Here is a 12,014-nt window from a genome sequence, read left to right as displayed (position 1 = left end):
CACTAGCATTTCTGCCATAGGCATGATGTATTTTTTCAGTCAGAACCTTTTAGCTGGTGAATTACTCCTGAAAATAACTTAGGCACTTTGGGAAATTCAATAGGCATTTCAATTCTTAGCAAACTCTTTAGTGAATGGAGAAAGCGCTGGATTTGGAATCTGAGGACCTGATTTCAAATCCCACTTCCACTACTTGTTAGTTGTGTTGTCTTGACCAAATCACTTCCCTGGATCTCAGTTTCCTCATCTGTAAAATGAGGGGCTTAGATGATCACTAAGGAGGCACTAGTCTTCTCAGCAATAAAATGATCTCAGACAATTCCAAAAGACTCACGATGGAAAATGCTCTCCACATCCAGAGAAAGAACTATGGAATCTGAATGCAGATGGAAGCATACTATTTTCTCTTTTTTCTTTCTTCCTCAGGGTTTCCCCTTTTGTTCTGATTCTTCTTTACAACATGACTAATGTGGAAATATGTTTAATCTGATTGTACATATATAACCTATATCAGATTACATGCCATCTTGGGTTCCTCCCTCAACCCCAAGTTCCAAAAAATTGGAACTCAAAATCTTATAAAAGTGAATGTTTAAAATTGAAAAAAAAAATTTTAAATAATGGTAGAAAAAAAAAAGGAGGTAGCTAGGTGGTACAGTGGTTAATAGCGCTGGACTTGGAGCTGGGAAGATCTGTGTTCAAACACCACTTCAGACACTTACCAGTTGTGTGACCTTAGGCAAAGTATTTAACCTCTCTCAGCTTAGGTTTCCTCATTGGTAAAATCGGGATAATAATTCCAACTACCCCCACAGGATTGTTACGAGAATCAGATGAGTTAACATATGTACAGCACTTTGGAAACTTTAAAGCACTATGTAAATGTTATTGCTGGTATCAAAAGTCTTTTACAGCTATAAATGTTAAGGTTACTATAAACTGCCATGCTGCCAAACTTTGCAAGTGGCCTCTAAAAGTTTAATGCCTCCCTAATGAATCCATTACAAATACAGATTTTTAACCCAGGCTTTTCCTGAAACATAGATCACATTTTCTGCAATTTTTATGTGCCAGTACATCTTTTGAAGTGTACATCTGCGTAACCCTGGTCTGTTTTCAGTTGTGAGTTCTGGAAGTGCAGGAGCCACCTGTCATTTATTTATTTATTTTTGGGGGGATACAGTGCCTTGGTGCTCAGTATTATTTAATGATGATGAGTAATTCAATAGAATAAATATCCTTTGGCAATAACACTGACAGGTCTATACCTCCACCTCCAAAAGAGTAAGATATATTTTAAAAGTAAAACTGCTATCAAAAGGAAACTCCCTTAAGGTAACCCACACAGGAAGTTGTTATATTTTTGTAAACAAAGAACAAAGGCTGTTCCATGCCCTACTACATACTCCCAAGCCCACCCTGGGTTCCATGCTACTGAACCAAAGAAAGTTAGCAGTTAACTGTAGGTGGGGTGGCCTTCACAACTACCTCAAAGTCTACCACAGGTGCTGGTTTTGTCTGTTCCCCATGTGATAGCACCTACTGAACTTAAAAAAAAAAAAAGGTATTAAACAGCTGCAGATGGGGTAATCAGTGAGCCTCACCGGCCATCCATAGTGGAATCCTCCCTTGACAAAGAGTGCGTAAGAGTCCTCCATCCTTCAACAAGGGGAGTTAAGAGTTGAGTCACCATGATGGTGTGGGGAAACCAGCAGAAAGACTGAGAAATAACCAAGGAAAGGACAACTCCTAATGCCATGAAGAAATACTGTAAGATAAGTAAATTCCAGGACAAAACTATAGAAGAAGAATAATTCTTCCACAACTAAAACTGGAACCCCAGAAATGACAATGGAATGATTACTAAGCTCCAAAGGAGACAAGAAGATCTCACTAAAAATTGAAGGAAGATAAAGGAGTTGAATAGACAACTGAAAATAGAAGTTTCTAGAAGACTTTAGCAATATGTTGGGCATCTTGAAAAAAGAATGGAAGAAAACAGAATTTAAACATTCAACAACATCAAGACATGTTAAAGCAAAGTTAAAAGATAGCAAAACCAGAAAAAATGTGAGATCAAAAACCTGAAAAAGGTTACAGAGAGGTAACTTAAGAATCATTTGGCTTCTCAAAAAACCTAATTAATTTAAAAATTTGAGTCAATATTTTAATAAATCATAAAGTTGCCCAAAAATATTGGAACCAGAGTAGTGACAATATACAGAATCCACAAGTTATCAACAGGGAGAAACCCCATATATGACATAATGAGAAATGTGATTCTATGTATACATTTCCCAAGTCAAAGGAAAATAATACAAATGACCAGGAAGAGACAGACTACATACCAAAGAAGCCCTTCAAAACTGCAGAGCACTACTCATTGATTATGAATAGGACTAGATGGTTTTTGGGGTTCCTTCCAACTCTACATCTATGATTCTAAATTTCAGAAAATGGCTATTATTGTCTCCTCCAAGTCTTCTCTACCCTGGGTTAAACACCCTCAAGTTCTTCAACTTACCCTTTATGGCATGGTTTCTAGTTCCCTCACTACCTTAGTCACCCTCCTTCAACATCCAGAATTGAACACTGTACTGCTGATTCGGTCTGACCAAGTCAGAATACATGGGTACTACCGCCTTCCTCATATTGGAAACCAAAGCTATCATAGTTATTTTTTACTGTCTTGTCACACTGCTGCCTAACATTGATATAGCAATGCACTAAATCACCCATATTTTTTCTCTTCCAATGACTGCAGTCTAGCCTCATTTTCCCCCAAATGTACTTATGTTAATTTTTTTAAATCAAAGGTAGGATCTTACATTTATCCCTTCCTCATTTCATTAGATTCACATCATTGTTCTAGTTTGTATCAAGAGTTTTCTGCATGTTTCACACACTTACCCTATCTTTTTAAATTGAAGATATTATATAAAATTTTTAACCTGTCTTTGATGACTTAGGGTCAATTTATGAATATAAATTTTTATACTTGAAAGATCTTTTATTTCTTCCTTCTACCATCATACACACACACACACACACACACACACACACACACCACAGCTCCTTCATAACCAAAAAGATTATTTTTAGGAGTTGCTTTGGCTGAAAAATTTGTCACCCCAAGGCCAGAATAATGAGCTCCTCAAACTGACCTAGGCTGGTCCCTCAGACCAGAACACATAGTCAATTGTGAGGTACACATGTGAAGCCTTTGCATATTGATAGGACTGGCCAGAGTTTGTTTTCTCCTAACATAGCCTTGCACATAATAGGTGATTAATAACTATTTGCTAAATTGAGTCAAGAATGCCAGGCTCACCCTAAGCTATGGTAAAGCACCTTTGACTTTTAACTTTTGTAGTACACTATTAATGTGTGTGTTCAGGGCTGTTTGTCCTTTTGCTAAATACTACAATGGTTTGAGTTCTTATGTCCACTAGTTCAAATTTTTCTGTCTCTTCATTTCCAGGCAGACTAAACTGTGGGCCAGTAAAGCAGCTTCATAGTTTGTTAGTATCTTGTCTAAAGAAAAATATCAATAGATCAAGTTTGAACATGTAGACCTTAGTTAGTACATAGATTTTGTAAAAATCTATTTGTGCTACTCAAAGGCCTTCTCCCCTTCTTTTCTAGTTTTCTATTCTGTTTCAAACAGAAGACTGAGGTGTCACTCTACAGTCAGTTACAAGCCCCCTCCATGAGGGCCCTATTTGATGTTCTTGGCTCTAAATAACCAACTCTCTGTAGGGTAGAAAAGTTACAACACGCCCAAATTCAGAGCTGTCATAAATCCCTCTGAAAGTAAGGCTAAAAGAAAACCAACTTGCTGGTTTCTGGTGACATGAAAGCCCCCATGTTTGTGCCAAAGGTGCAAACCAGAACAATCTGTCACATAAAGTCTGGGCCCTGATCAACATCAGAATGACACCTAGTGTGCAAAGACTTTTGGGAACCAGGAATTTCATTCATTCATCATCCATCCTTCATTCATTTAACAGCATTTGTTAAGGGCCTTCTATGTCCAATCCACTTGTAAACACTGGGCATATAAAGACAAAATTTTAAAAATTAAAATTTTTTTTTTAAATTTAAAAAGTCCCTTTCTTCAAGGAGCTTACAAGCAACTGGGAAGATACAGTAGAATTAGTATGTACCAGTGCAGAAAGAGCAGGATTCAGAGACTAAGGCACTGGATTCAAGGCTAAATTCTCCTCCTTAGAATCACAGGATGTCAGATTTAGAGCTGGAAGGGACCTCGAACATCATTGGAAAAGTGAACTGAGAAACTTACATCCTCAAAGGACAGGAAGAGACTGCTGTCCCTTTGGAATTCCACCATTTCTAAGAGTCAGTAAAAAAAAAAAAACAACAACAAGGTAACATACCTCGTGAAGGAAATAACCTAGGAAAGGAGAGGGGAAAGAATGTTTGGATTTAACTATTTCTTGTTTTGAGGTGTTACAGGAGATTTACTGCTCAAACACGGAAGTGCAGAGTGGAGAGTGAAAAACTTCATAAATCTTAGGCTTATCTGTACAAGACAAGAGAGGGTTTTGAAAGAAAAAGTCAAAACAATAGAAAGATTACAGAGATAAAAAACATCCTTAAGTGGGAGACTGGAAGTTGTATAAGGAAGAAGAAGGAGGTTAAGGTGGGAGATAGGGTAAAATCAAGAAGATAGCCTCAAGCAAAACAGACTACAGCTATAGAGGCTTTTAAAATCCTTTACACAACCTATCTGTCCCCCTTCCTTATACATTTCTCCCCCTCAGCATTCTGAGATCTTTCCAAACTGGTCTTCTTGTCCTCATACATAATGCCCCATCTCCTGTCTCTGTGCCTTTGCACTGGCCATTCCTCATGCCTGGATTGCATTCCCTCCTCATTTGCATTTTGCAGAATCCCTCTCTTCCAGAATCAGTTCAAGCACCACCTTTTTTTTTTTCAATTTTTTAAACATTTTCATTTAAAGTTTTGAGTTCCAAATTCTATTCCTCCCTCCCTGAGACATCAGAGCCATCAGATATAGGTTATACATGTGCAATTATGTAAAACATTTCATATTAGTCATTTTGTACAAGGAGACTCTAATAAAAGAAAAAAAATGAAAGAAAGTGAATAACAGCATGCTTCAGTCTGTATTCAAACAATATCAGTTCTCTCTCTGGAGGCAGATAGGATGTTTCATCATGAGTCCTTTGGGATTGTCTTGAATCATTGTATTGCTAAGAATAGCTAAGTCATTCACAATTCTTCAACAAACAGTATTGCTGTTTGCTGTGTACAACATTCACTTCACTATGTATCAGTTCATATAAGTCTTTCCAGGTTTTTCTGAAATCATCCTGTCAAGCACTACCTTCTACATGAAGCCCTTCCTAATCCCCTCATCTGGCAGCACCTTCCCTTTCAAGCTACCTTGTATGTAAGTACTTATTTTTACATACTTTACATTAGGATCTGACCCTGTGTTAGGGTGACCATAGACCTTCAGACATTTTTCCAGGATCCAAAGTGCTTGCTTAGATAAGTTTCTGTATGAAAGCTTCTAATATTGTTTGCATAGAGCTCTAGGAGAGACGCTTGAATCAGCCATGTGGATTTTGTAGTCAAGAATTTAGCACTGGATTTGTGCTCCTCTGCTTTTCTCTTCAAATACTCTGAAAGGAAAGGCCCTTCCTAGTCAGTCTAGTCATGTTAATGCCACAGGTGAGGAGGGGGCAAGAATGTCTGTGACCGGTGAGCCTCACCTACCAGGTTGGGTGAGATGACCCCTGCTGCCCCAAGGGCAATTTCTGCTGAGTCAGGGAGAAGTCAGCTGCTGTTAATTACAACGCTTAATCATAATCTCTGCTTCATTTCTCTTTTTAGAGGAAGGAATGAGTGCCACACTCAGTCAACATACTCAGATAGCAATTAGTTTTCCCCTGCGAGTTCCGTACATTCCTTTGTCACTGCTTATTCAAAATAAAAATATATTTAGTGGCCATTAACATTTGTTTGTGTGTTGTAATGTGGGTGATAGAAATTGGGGGTTCCTCAGCAAAAAAAAAAAAAAAACCATCCAGCACCAATACAAGGCTGGACAATGAATGGAAGGGGAGGTTAGTAATAGGTTTTCCTCTGGGAGGTTGCCAACCTGGTGAAGCTGCCAACAACAATTTTCAAAGCCAGTCCAAGGTGATAAGCAGGAGGGAATAAGGTATAGAGAGTGATCTGTAATTTGAAACTTCATTCCCTATGTGTATGGGTATCTATTCAACTAGATAGAAGGATAAATCTACATCGATAAGTTTATACATACTTAACAATATGGATCTATTTAGATCAATTGATCTATCTATTTACATTTATAATATTTTAGGGAGCCCAAAAGCCAAGGATGAAAGAGGGAGACAGGAGAATAGGGACCGCACCATGGTGGGCTCTCCTGAATTCTTCTACTTTTAGCACTTAAGCCCTTCTATATTTCTTGTGGGATTTTCACGCATCACACTGGTACTGCATGTTTAAAATGCTAAATGGTAGCTAAAATACCACATTTATTTATTCTCTTTATATTTATTCTGCAATTATTTGTGTACATACTTGTCTCCCCCTTGAGAATCCAAGCCTCCTTGAGTGTAGGGATTGCTTCATTCTTTGTATCCATATCCCTAGCTCCTAGCACGGTATACAGTAGACATTTGATAAATGCTTGTTGATTGATAGCTGCTACTCTCATTTATTTAGTGGTCTCAACTTTATAAAGCCCTTTCCTCAAAACAATCCTTTAAGGTAGGCAATGAGATATTATCATCCCCATTTTCAGATGAAAGGACAAATTTGGGGAAGAAAATGACTTTCCCATAATCATGTACGTAGTAAGTTTCAGAGCACTTTTACTGTTAGGTGGGTGGGTCCTGCATGGAGGAATTGTGGAAGAAAGGGGGCAAGAATCCTATAGGATGAGACAATGGTAAGACATAGATGAGGCATGATAAGCACTGTTAGAGAAAGCATCTGTATGGATGAGGTCAGGAATTCCACTGAAGCATTGACCCTGGCAGCAGCACGGAAGATGGAAGTGAAGGAGGGAAGAAGGCCTGGACTAAGGTGGCAGCAGTGGTAAGGGAGAAGAAAGAATCCACTCAAGAGACTCCCAGATGGAAGCATCCAGACTTGGCGGTGGATGAGGCACGTGGGGAAAAGGAAAGGGAGCTGTCAAAGAGGTTTAAGCCTGGGGGAGCAGGGCATCATGACCTTACTCACAGAAATGAGTAAGGCGAGAAGCTGCTGTACTTCTTGCACAATCCTTTCCTTTGTGTGGTCTGGAGGAAGATGAGGCCCGCAGAAAGAGAGATTCATCTGCAGTAGGTCTGGTTCTCTTTGCTATGCCTATCAAGCCCAACAAGACCCATCTCTGGCCTCAAGAACAAGCTCCAAATCCCAAAAGTGCCATGGGAAAATTGTTTAATGCAGAGGTAGGTGATAAAAAGGCCCCTTGGGGATGGTTGTATTGATCAGCTAATGCCCTAAAGAAAGAGATTTACTTCAAAACTGCTGGTAGGCACAACATAAATGAAACAGTGACAGCCCTGCTGGATGAATGCACTTTTAATGACACCAATAATAAAAGTCATGCAAGGGAGAAAACAAAGGATAAACGAAATGTATCATGGGATCATCATTCTTTACTCTAGAGAAGAAAAATAAACTTGTAGCCACCAAAATTAAGAGTCCTCCTAATTCCTTCTTGGAGAAGCAGCTAGGTAGCTCAGAGAATAGAGGGCTAGGCTTGGTGTCAGGAAGGTCTGAGTTCAAATCCAGCCTTCAGCCACTTACTAGCTGTGTGACCCTGGGCAAGTCACTTAACCTCTGTTGGCCTTAACCCACTGGAGGAAGAAATGACAAACCACTCCAGTATCTTTGCCAAGAAAACCCCATGGACAGTTTTGGTGTGCTATGGTCCATGGGGTCAGGAAGAGTCATACATGACTCAACAACAATAACAGTTCCTTCTTGCTCTGATTTCTGAAGTTTGTTGTTCTCAAAACTTCCAACCCCAAACCTCCAAGACCCAAGCTACCCAAGACAATGATACATAAATAAATCTAGAAGCATCAACATTCTTTAAACATTATAGATCAAATAGCTTAGCACTCTGGGCTCCTTGGCTGGGGGCTTTTCTCAGATGGCAGTAACTAGCTCAGCCTTAAATAGTAACTAGCTCAGCCTTAAACTGAACACTGACCAATGGTCTATAGAGACCATGAATCCATAAGTTAGAATCACTCAACAACTCTGGGATCTACCTGTATCACTGGATTTGAAATCAGGAGAAATGGGTTCAAATTCCTACTCTTCCACTATTCCCTATGAGATTCTGGGCAAGGTTCTTTACCTTTTCGGGCCTGTGTCCTCATCTGTAAAATGAGGTTGGAAAAGAGAAGGGATTCTTAACCTGGGATCCACAGACCATGGTTAGATTTCAGGGAACCTATGAACTTGTATGGGAAAAATTTACATTTTTATTTTCACTAGCTCCTAAGTGAAATTTCGCATTTCCTTCATTATTCTGAAAAAGGGTTTTAGGCTCTACGTAACTGCCAAAGTGTCATTTCCATGACTTTCGGCTAAGAAATTCCTGGGCCATGGTGGTCATGAAGTATTCTAGCGCTAAATCCTATAATGCTAGTCTTTTGTAACTTCCAAGGTTTCTTTTACAACATCTCTAATATTTAATGGTGGCACTGTGGGAATGAAAGAGATATCACATCAGATTGGTGATTGATCATCATGCAATATGGCTAGGTCTAGCCCTTAATTAAATTGTGAACACACACACAAACACACACACACACACACACACACATACACACACATACACAATGAATGCTGCTTGTCTTCTCAATGAGTCAGGGGAGGAGCTGGAGGGAAGAAGGGAATTTGGAACTCAAAATTTAAAAAAAAATAAATGTTAAAAAAAAAACCTCCATGATATCAGTGAAAAGGTGGACGTGGAGAAGAATGAGAAAAAAATGAGAAAATATGGCTCAGTTTAATAAACAAAAGAGGCCAAAGATGTATAGACTACTCAGAAGACATATTCCTGTACATCATGAATATTTTCTTCAAGAGTCAGGTGCAAGGCAATGAACATGGCAAATCCTGAACTTAGAGTTTGCTGAGTATTTTTACAGTATTTTCTATGCTAGATTAAAAAAATACAACCCCAAAGGAGCCTCGTCTTCCTGTTGTACTCTATGATGACCCTTCATCTTATCCATTTAGAAAGATAATGCTTTCCTGTTTCCTCCCTCTCTTCCTCTTTCAAGGAATCATCTGATCTCAGTCATTTTTACCTGAGCATGAATTTAAGCTACTGTTACATTTCCCGGGCATAATTTCATTTAGGCCTTCTCACTAGTGCAAGAATGAAAAATGTGTATTAATGAAACCTGAGGCATAAATGAGCAAATGGGGAAGAATCTGGGATGGGAGGAGCAGAAAGACTCCTACTGGAATCCCTAAAGTCACAACCGAGAGAAGGACCTCTCCTCTGCCCAGGCATGATACCAGACCCTGCATGCACAAAACACGGCGTGTAGCAAAAAAATAAAACAAAACAAAAAACCAAAGCAACCCAACAACAACCTTAAAGCTCTCTCTTAGGATTCAGCTACCAGAACAGAAAGATTACACAAATGTTAATAAAACCTGTCGACCTGTTATAGTAAATTTGTTATTGAGAAGGAAAACAGAGGGCTTTAATATTTACAAATGAGCACTAAAAATTTACCAGCTCACATAATTTTAACAACACTCTCTATCCCAGCCCTGCAAGGGTAAACACACACACACACACACACACACACACACACACACACACACATACACACACACACACAATGTAGGTAGTAGGGTAAAATAAACACTATTGGCAATCTGGCACCATTATATCTTTTGACAAATTCTTTGACCAAGTCACTCCCCCTCTACTACCCTTAGTGTATTTTTTGACTCATTATCTTTAATTCCTAGAAGGTAGCTGTATTCTCATGTCTCACTGTCACATAGCAACACAGGTGAAATGTCCAGCAACTACAATTCATAGCAGAGTTTGCTGGTAGCCACAGCAGCCAAACTCACTGAGGAACCAGCCCTGAAGAACAATGTGCTTGACCCAGGTCAGCATTGCACCTACCTGGAAGCCAAAACATTGTGCCCCACAGGCAGGGGAAGTGTCTCATGCAAAGGCTATTGCCACATAACACAAAAATGAACTGGGTGGGTGGAATGTGTGGTATTCACCACATGAATTTTGATCCACTTTCCCTAGGAACCAAATGGGTGTATGAAAGGGAAAGTGTGCCTTAGTTGGGAGAGTTGGGGAGAGAATGTTTTTAAAATTCTGTCTTTGCTATAAGTTCCTCAGTGAGTATCCCTTTATGAAAGCTAATTGATGTTAATTAGCTAATTCATTTTCAGGAGAAAAAAAAAGTAGTCAAACTGACATTGATGTAATTGGTTGAATAATACTGGGGGAAAGGCACCAAATGGAGGCCCCTGAACAATAGTAGTAGAGGACACCTCCCCCAACACCTTAGAGTTACCTCTAGAACCCCAAGGGGAAACACAGCCATCTAAGCTCTGGGGACTCAATTTATAGTCTGAGTGGGTTTGGAAGATGGAGCCTAGAGTCAATATCCGACAATAAAAAGCAATTGCAATGGCATAAATTACACCCAGACCCCTTCAACAATATATAAAAGTGCCCTCCAAACAGAATTTCATTCTCCAAGAGTAATATAGGAGACGGAAGGAAGGGGAGGCCCTCAATGCTTCCCCTGTCCACCACTGACCCTGCCAGGCTGTGATTGCTTTGTCACTGCTTGCCATCTTAATCCTTTGTCACCTCCATAGCATCCAGCTTGACCTCTCCCCTATGTCCACAGTTCCTTCTATCAGCCCATTCAGCCTTCTGGCCCAGTACTGAACCCTTTATGTCCCAATAGCTCTTGCTTTTAGTCAGATTATCTACTACTGAGTCTCCCACCACAGGCCAGCTGCCTACTATGACTGCCTATCCAACCCAAAGGCTCCTGTACTTTATATAGTAACAGTCCCATAAGACCCGAGGTCCTTAAAACAGGACTCTCTTACAAAGCATGTTCACCCCTTAAATGGAGGAAAAATAAGTCTGGTAGAAGGAATAAAAAAATTAGACTGGAAAATTTGCTGAGATATGGAGGTTAAAGTTAATATACAGGAAACATCAGAAGCCCTTATACTGTCCTTTGACCTGGGAGGGAGGAGGAACAAGGAGGGTGTCAAAGAAGGTGATAATCAAGTATTAATAAGAAGAACCAAAGGCTGGGGCCAACAGAAGAAGCAAAATAAAAAGTAAGCCTTCAGTATTCTACAGTAATTGCTAAAATTTATCATCACTTTATACCAAAATTAGAGATAGGACAATTCTGTCATGGGCGCTAGGGGAGGAGGGGATAATCTTAAATTGCCAGGATTCTAGCCCCTAAGTTGCCCTCACATTTAAGAACTCTAAAAAAAAGTTTAAAAGGAGTGGAAGAATTTTTTAATGAAAAAGTCTTATAAATAAGAACAAGAAAAACCATTCAAGATAATACGAGTATCAGGGGACTCCTAATAAATTGAGTCCCTTGGGTAACATACAATGAAGTGTTAAGGTTTTGCCCTTTTTAGACTTTAATGCTAGTGAATCACATCCTCAGTGACCTATTTGCAGATTTTATTTAAAGATGTGAAACTGGAAGTAAGCCATTCAGAGTTTGAAAAGGAATTGTTTATACTTAGAAGTAAAGACGTGCCTCAATCAAACTGATGGAATTATATGGTAGCTAGCCATTGACTGATAGGGCAGCTAGGTGATGCAGTGGATAGAGAGCCAGGTCTGAAGTCAGGAGGACTCATCATCGGACCTCAGACACTTACTAGCTGTGTGACCCTGGTCAAGTCACAAGTTTCCTCAACTGTAAAAGGAG

General features: G+C 39.5%; 1 protein-coding gene across 3 annotated transcripts in view; it reads right to left on the bottom strand.

Moving 5' to 3' along the window:
* The window catches only part of KATNAL2 (katanin catalytic subunit A1 like 2), a 120,023-nt gene that overhangs the window by 3,775 nt on the left and 104,234 nt on the right, over positions 1-12,014 (bottom strand). The gene's annotated exons all lie outside the window — the stretch shown is intronic.

Source organism: Vombatus ursinus, unplaced genomic scaffold, assembly GCF_900497805.2.
Source record: "Vombatus ursinus unplaced genomic scaffold, bare-nosed wombat genome assembly UNPS02014791.1, whole genome shotgun sequence".
NCBI classification, from domain to species: domain Eukaryota; kingdom Metazoa; phylum Chordata; class Mammalia; order Diprotodontia; family Vombatidae; genus Vombatus; species Vombatus ursinus.
This window is presented reverse-complemented; position numbering and strand designations above follow the sequence as displayed.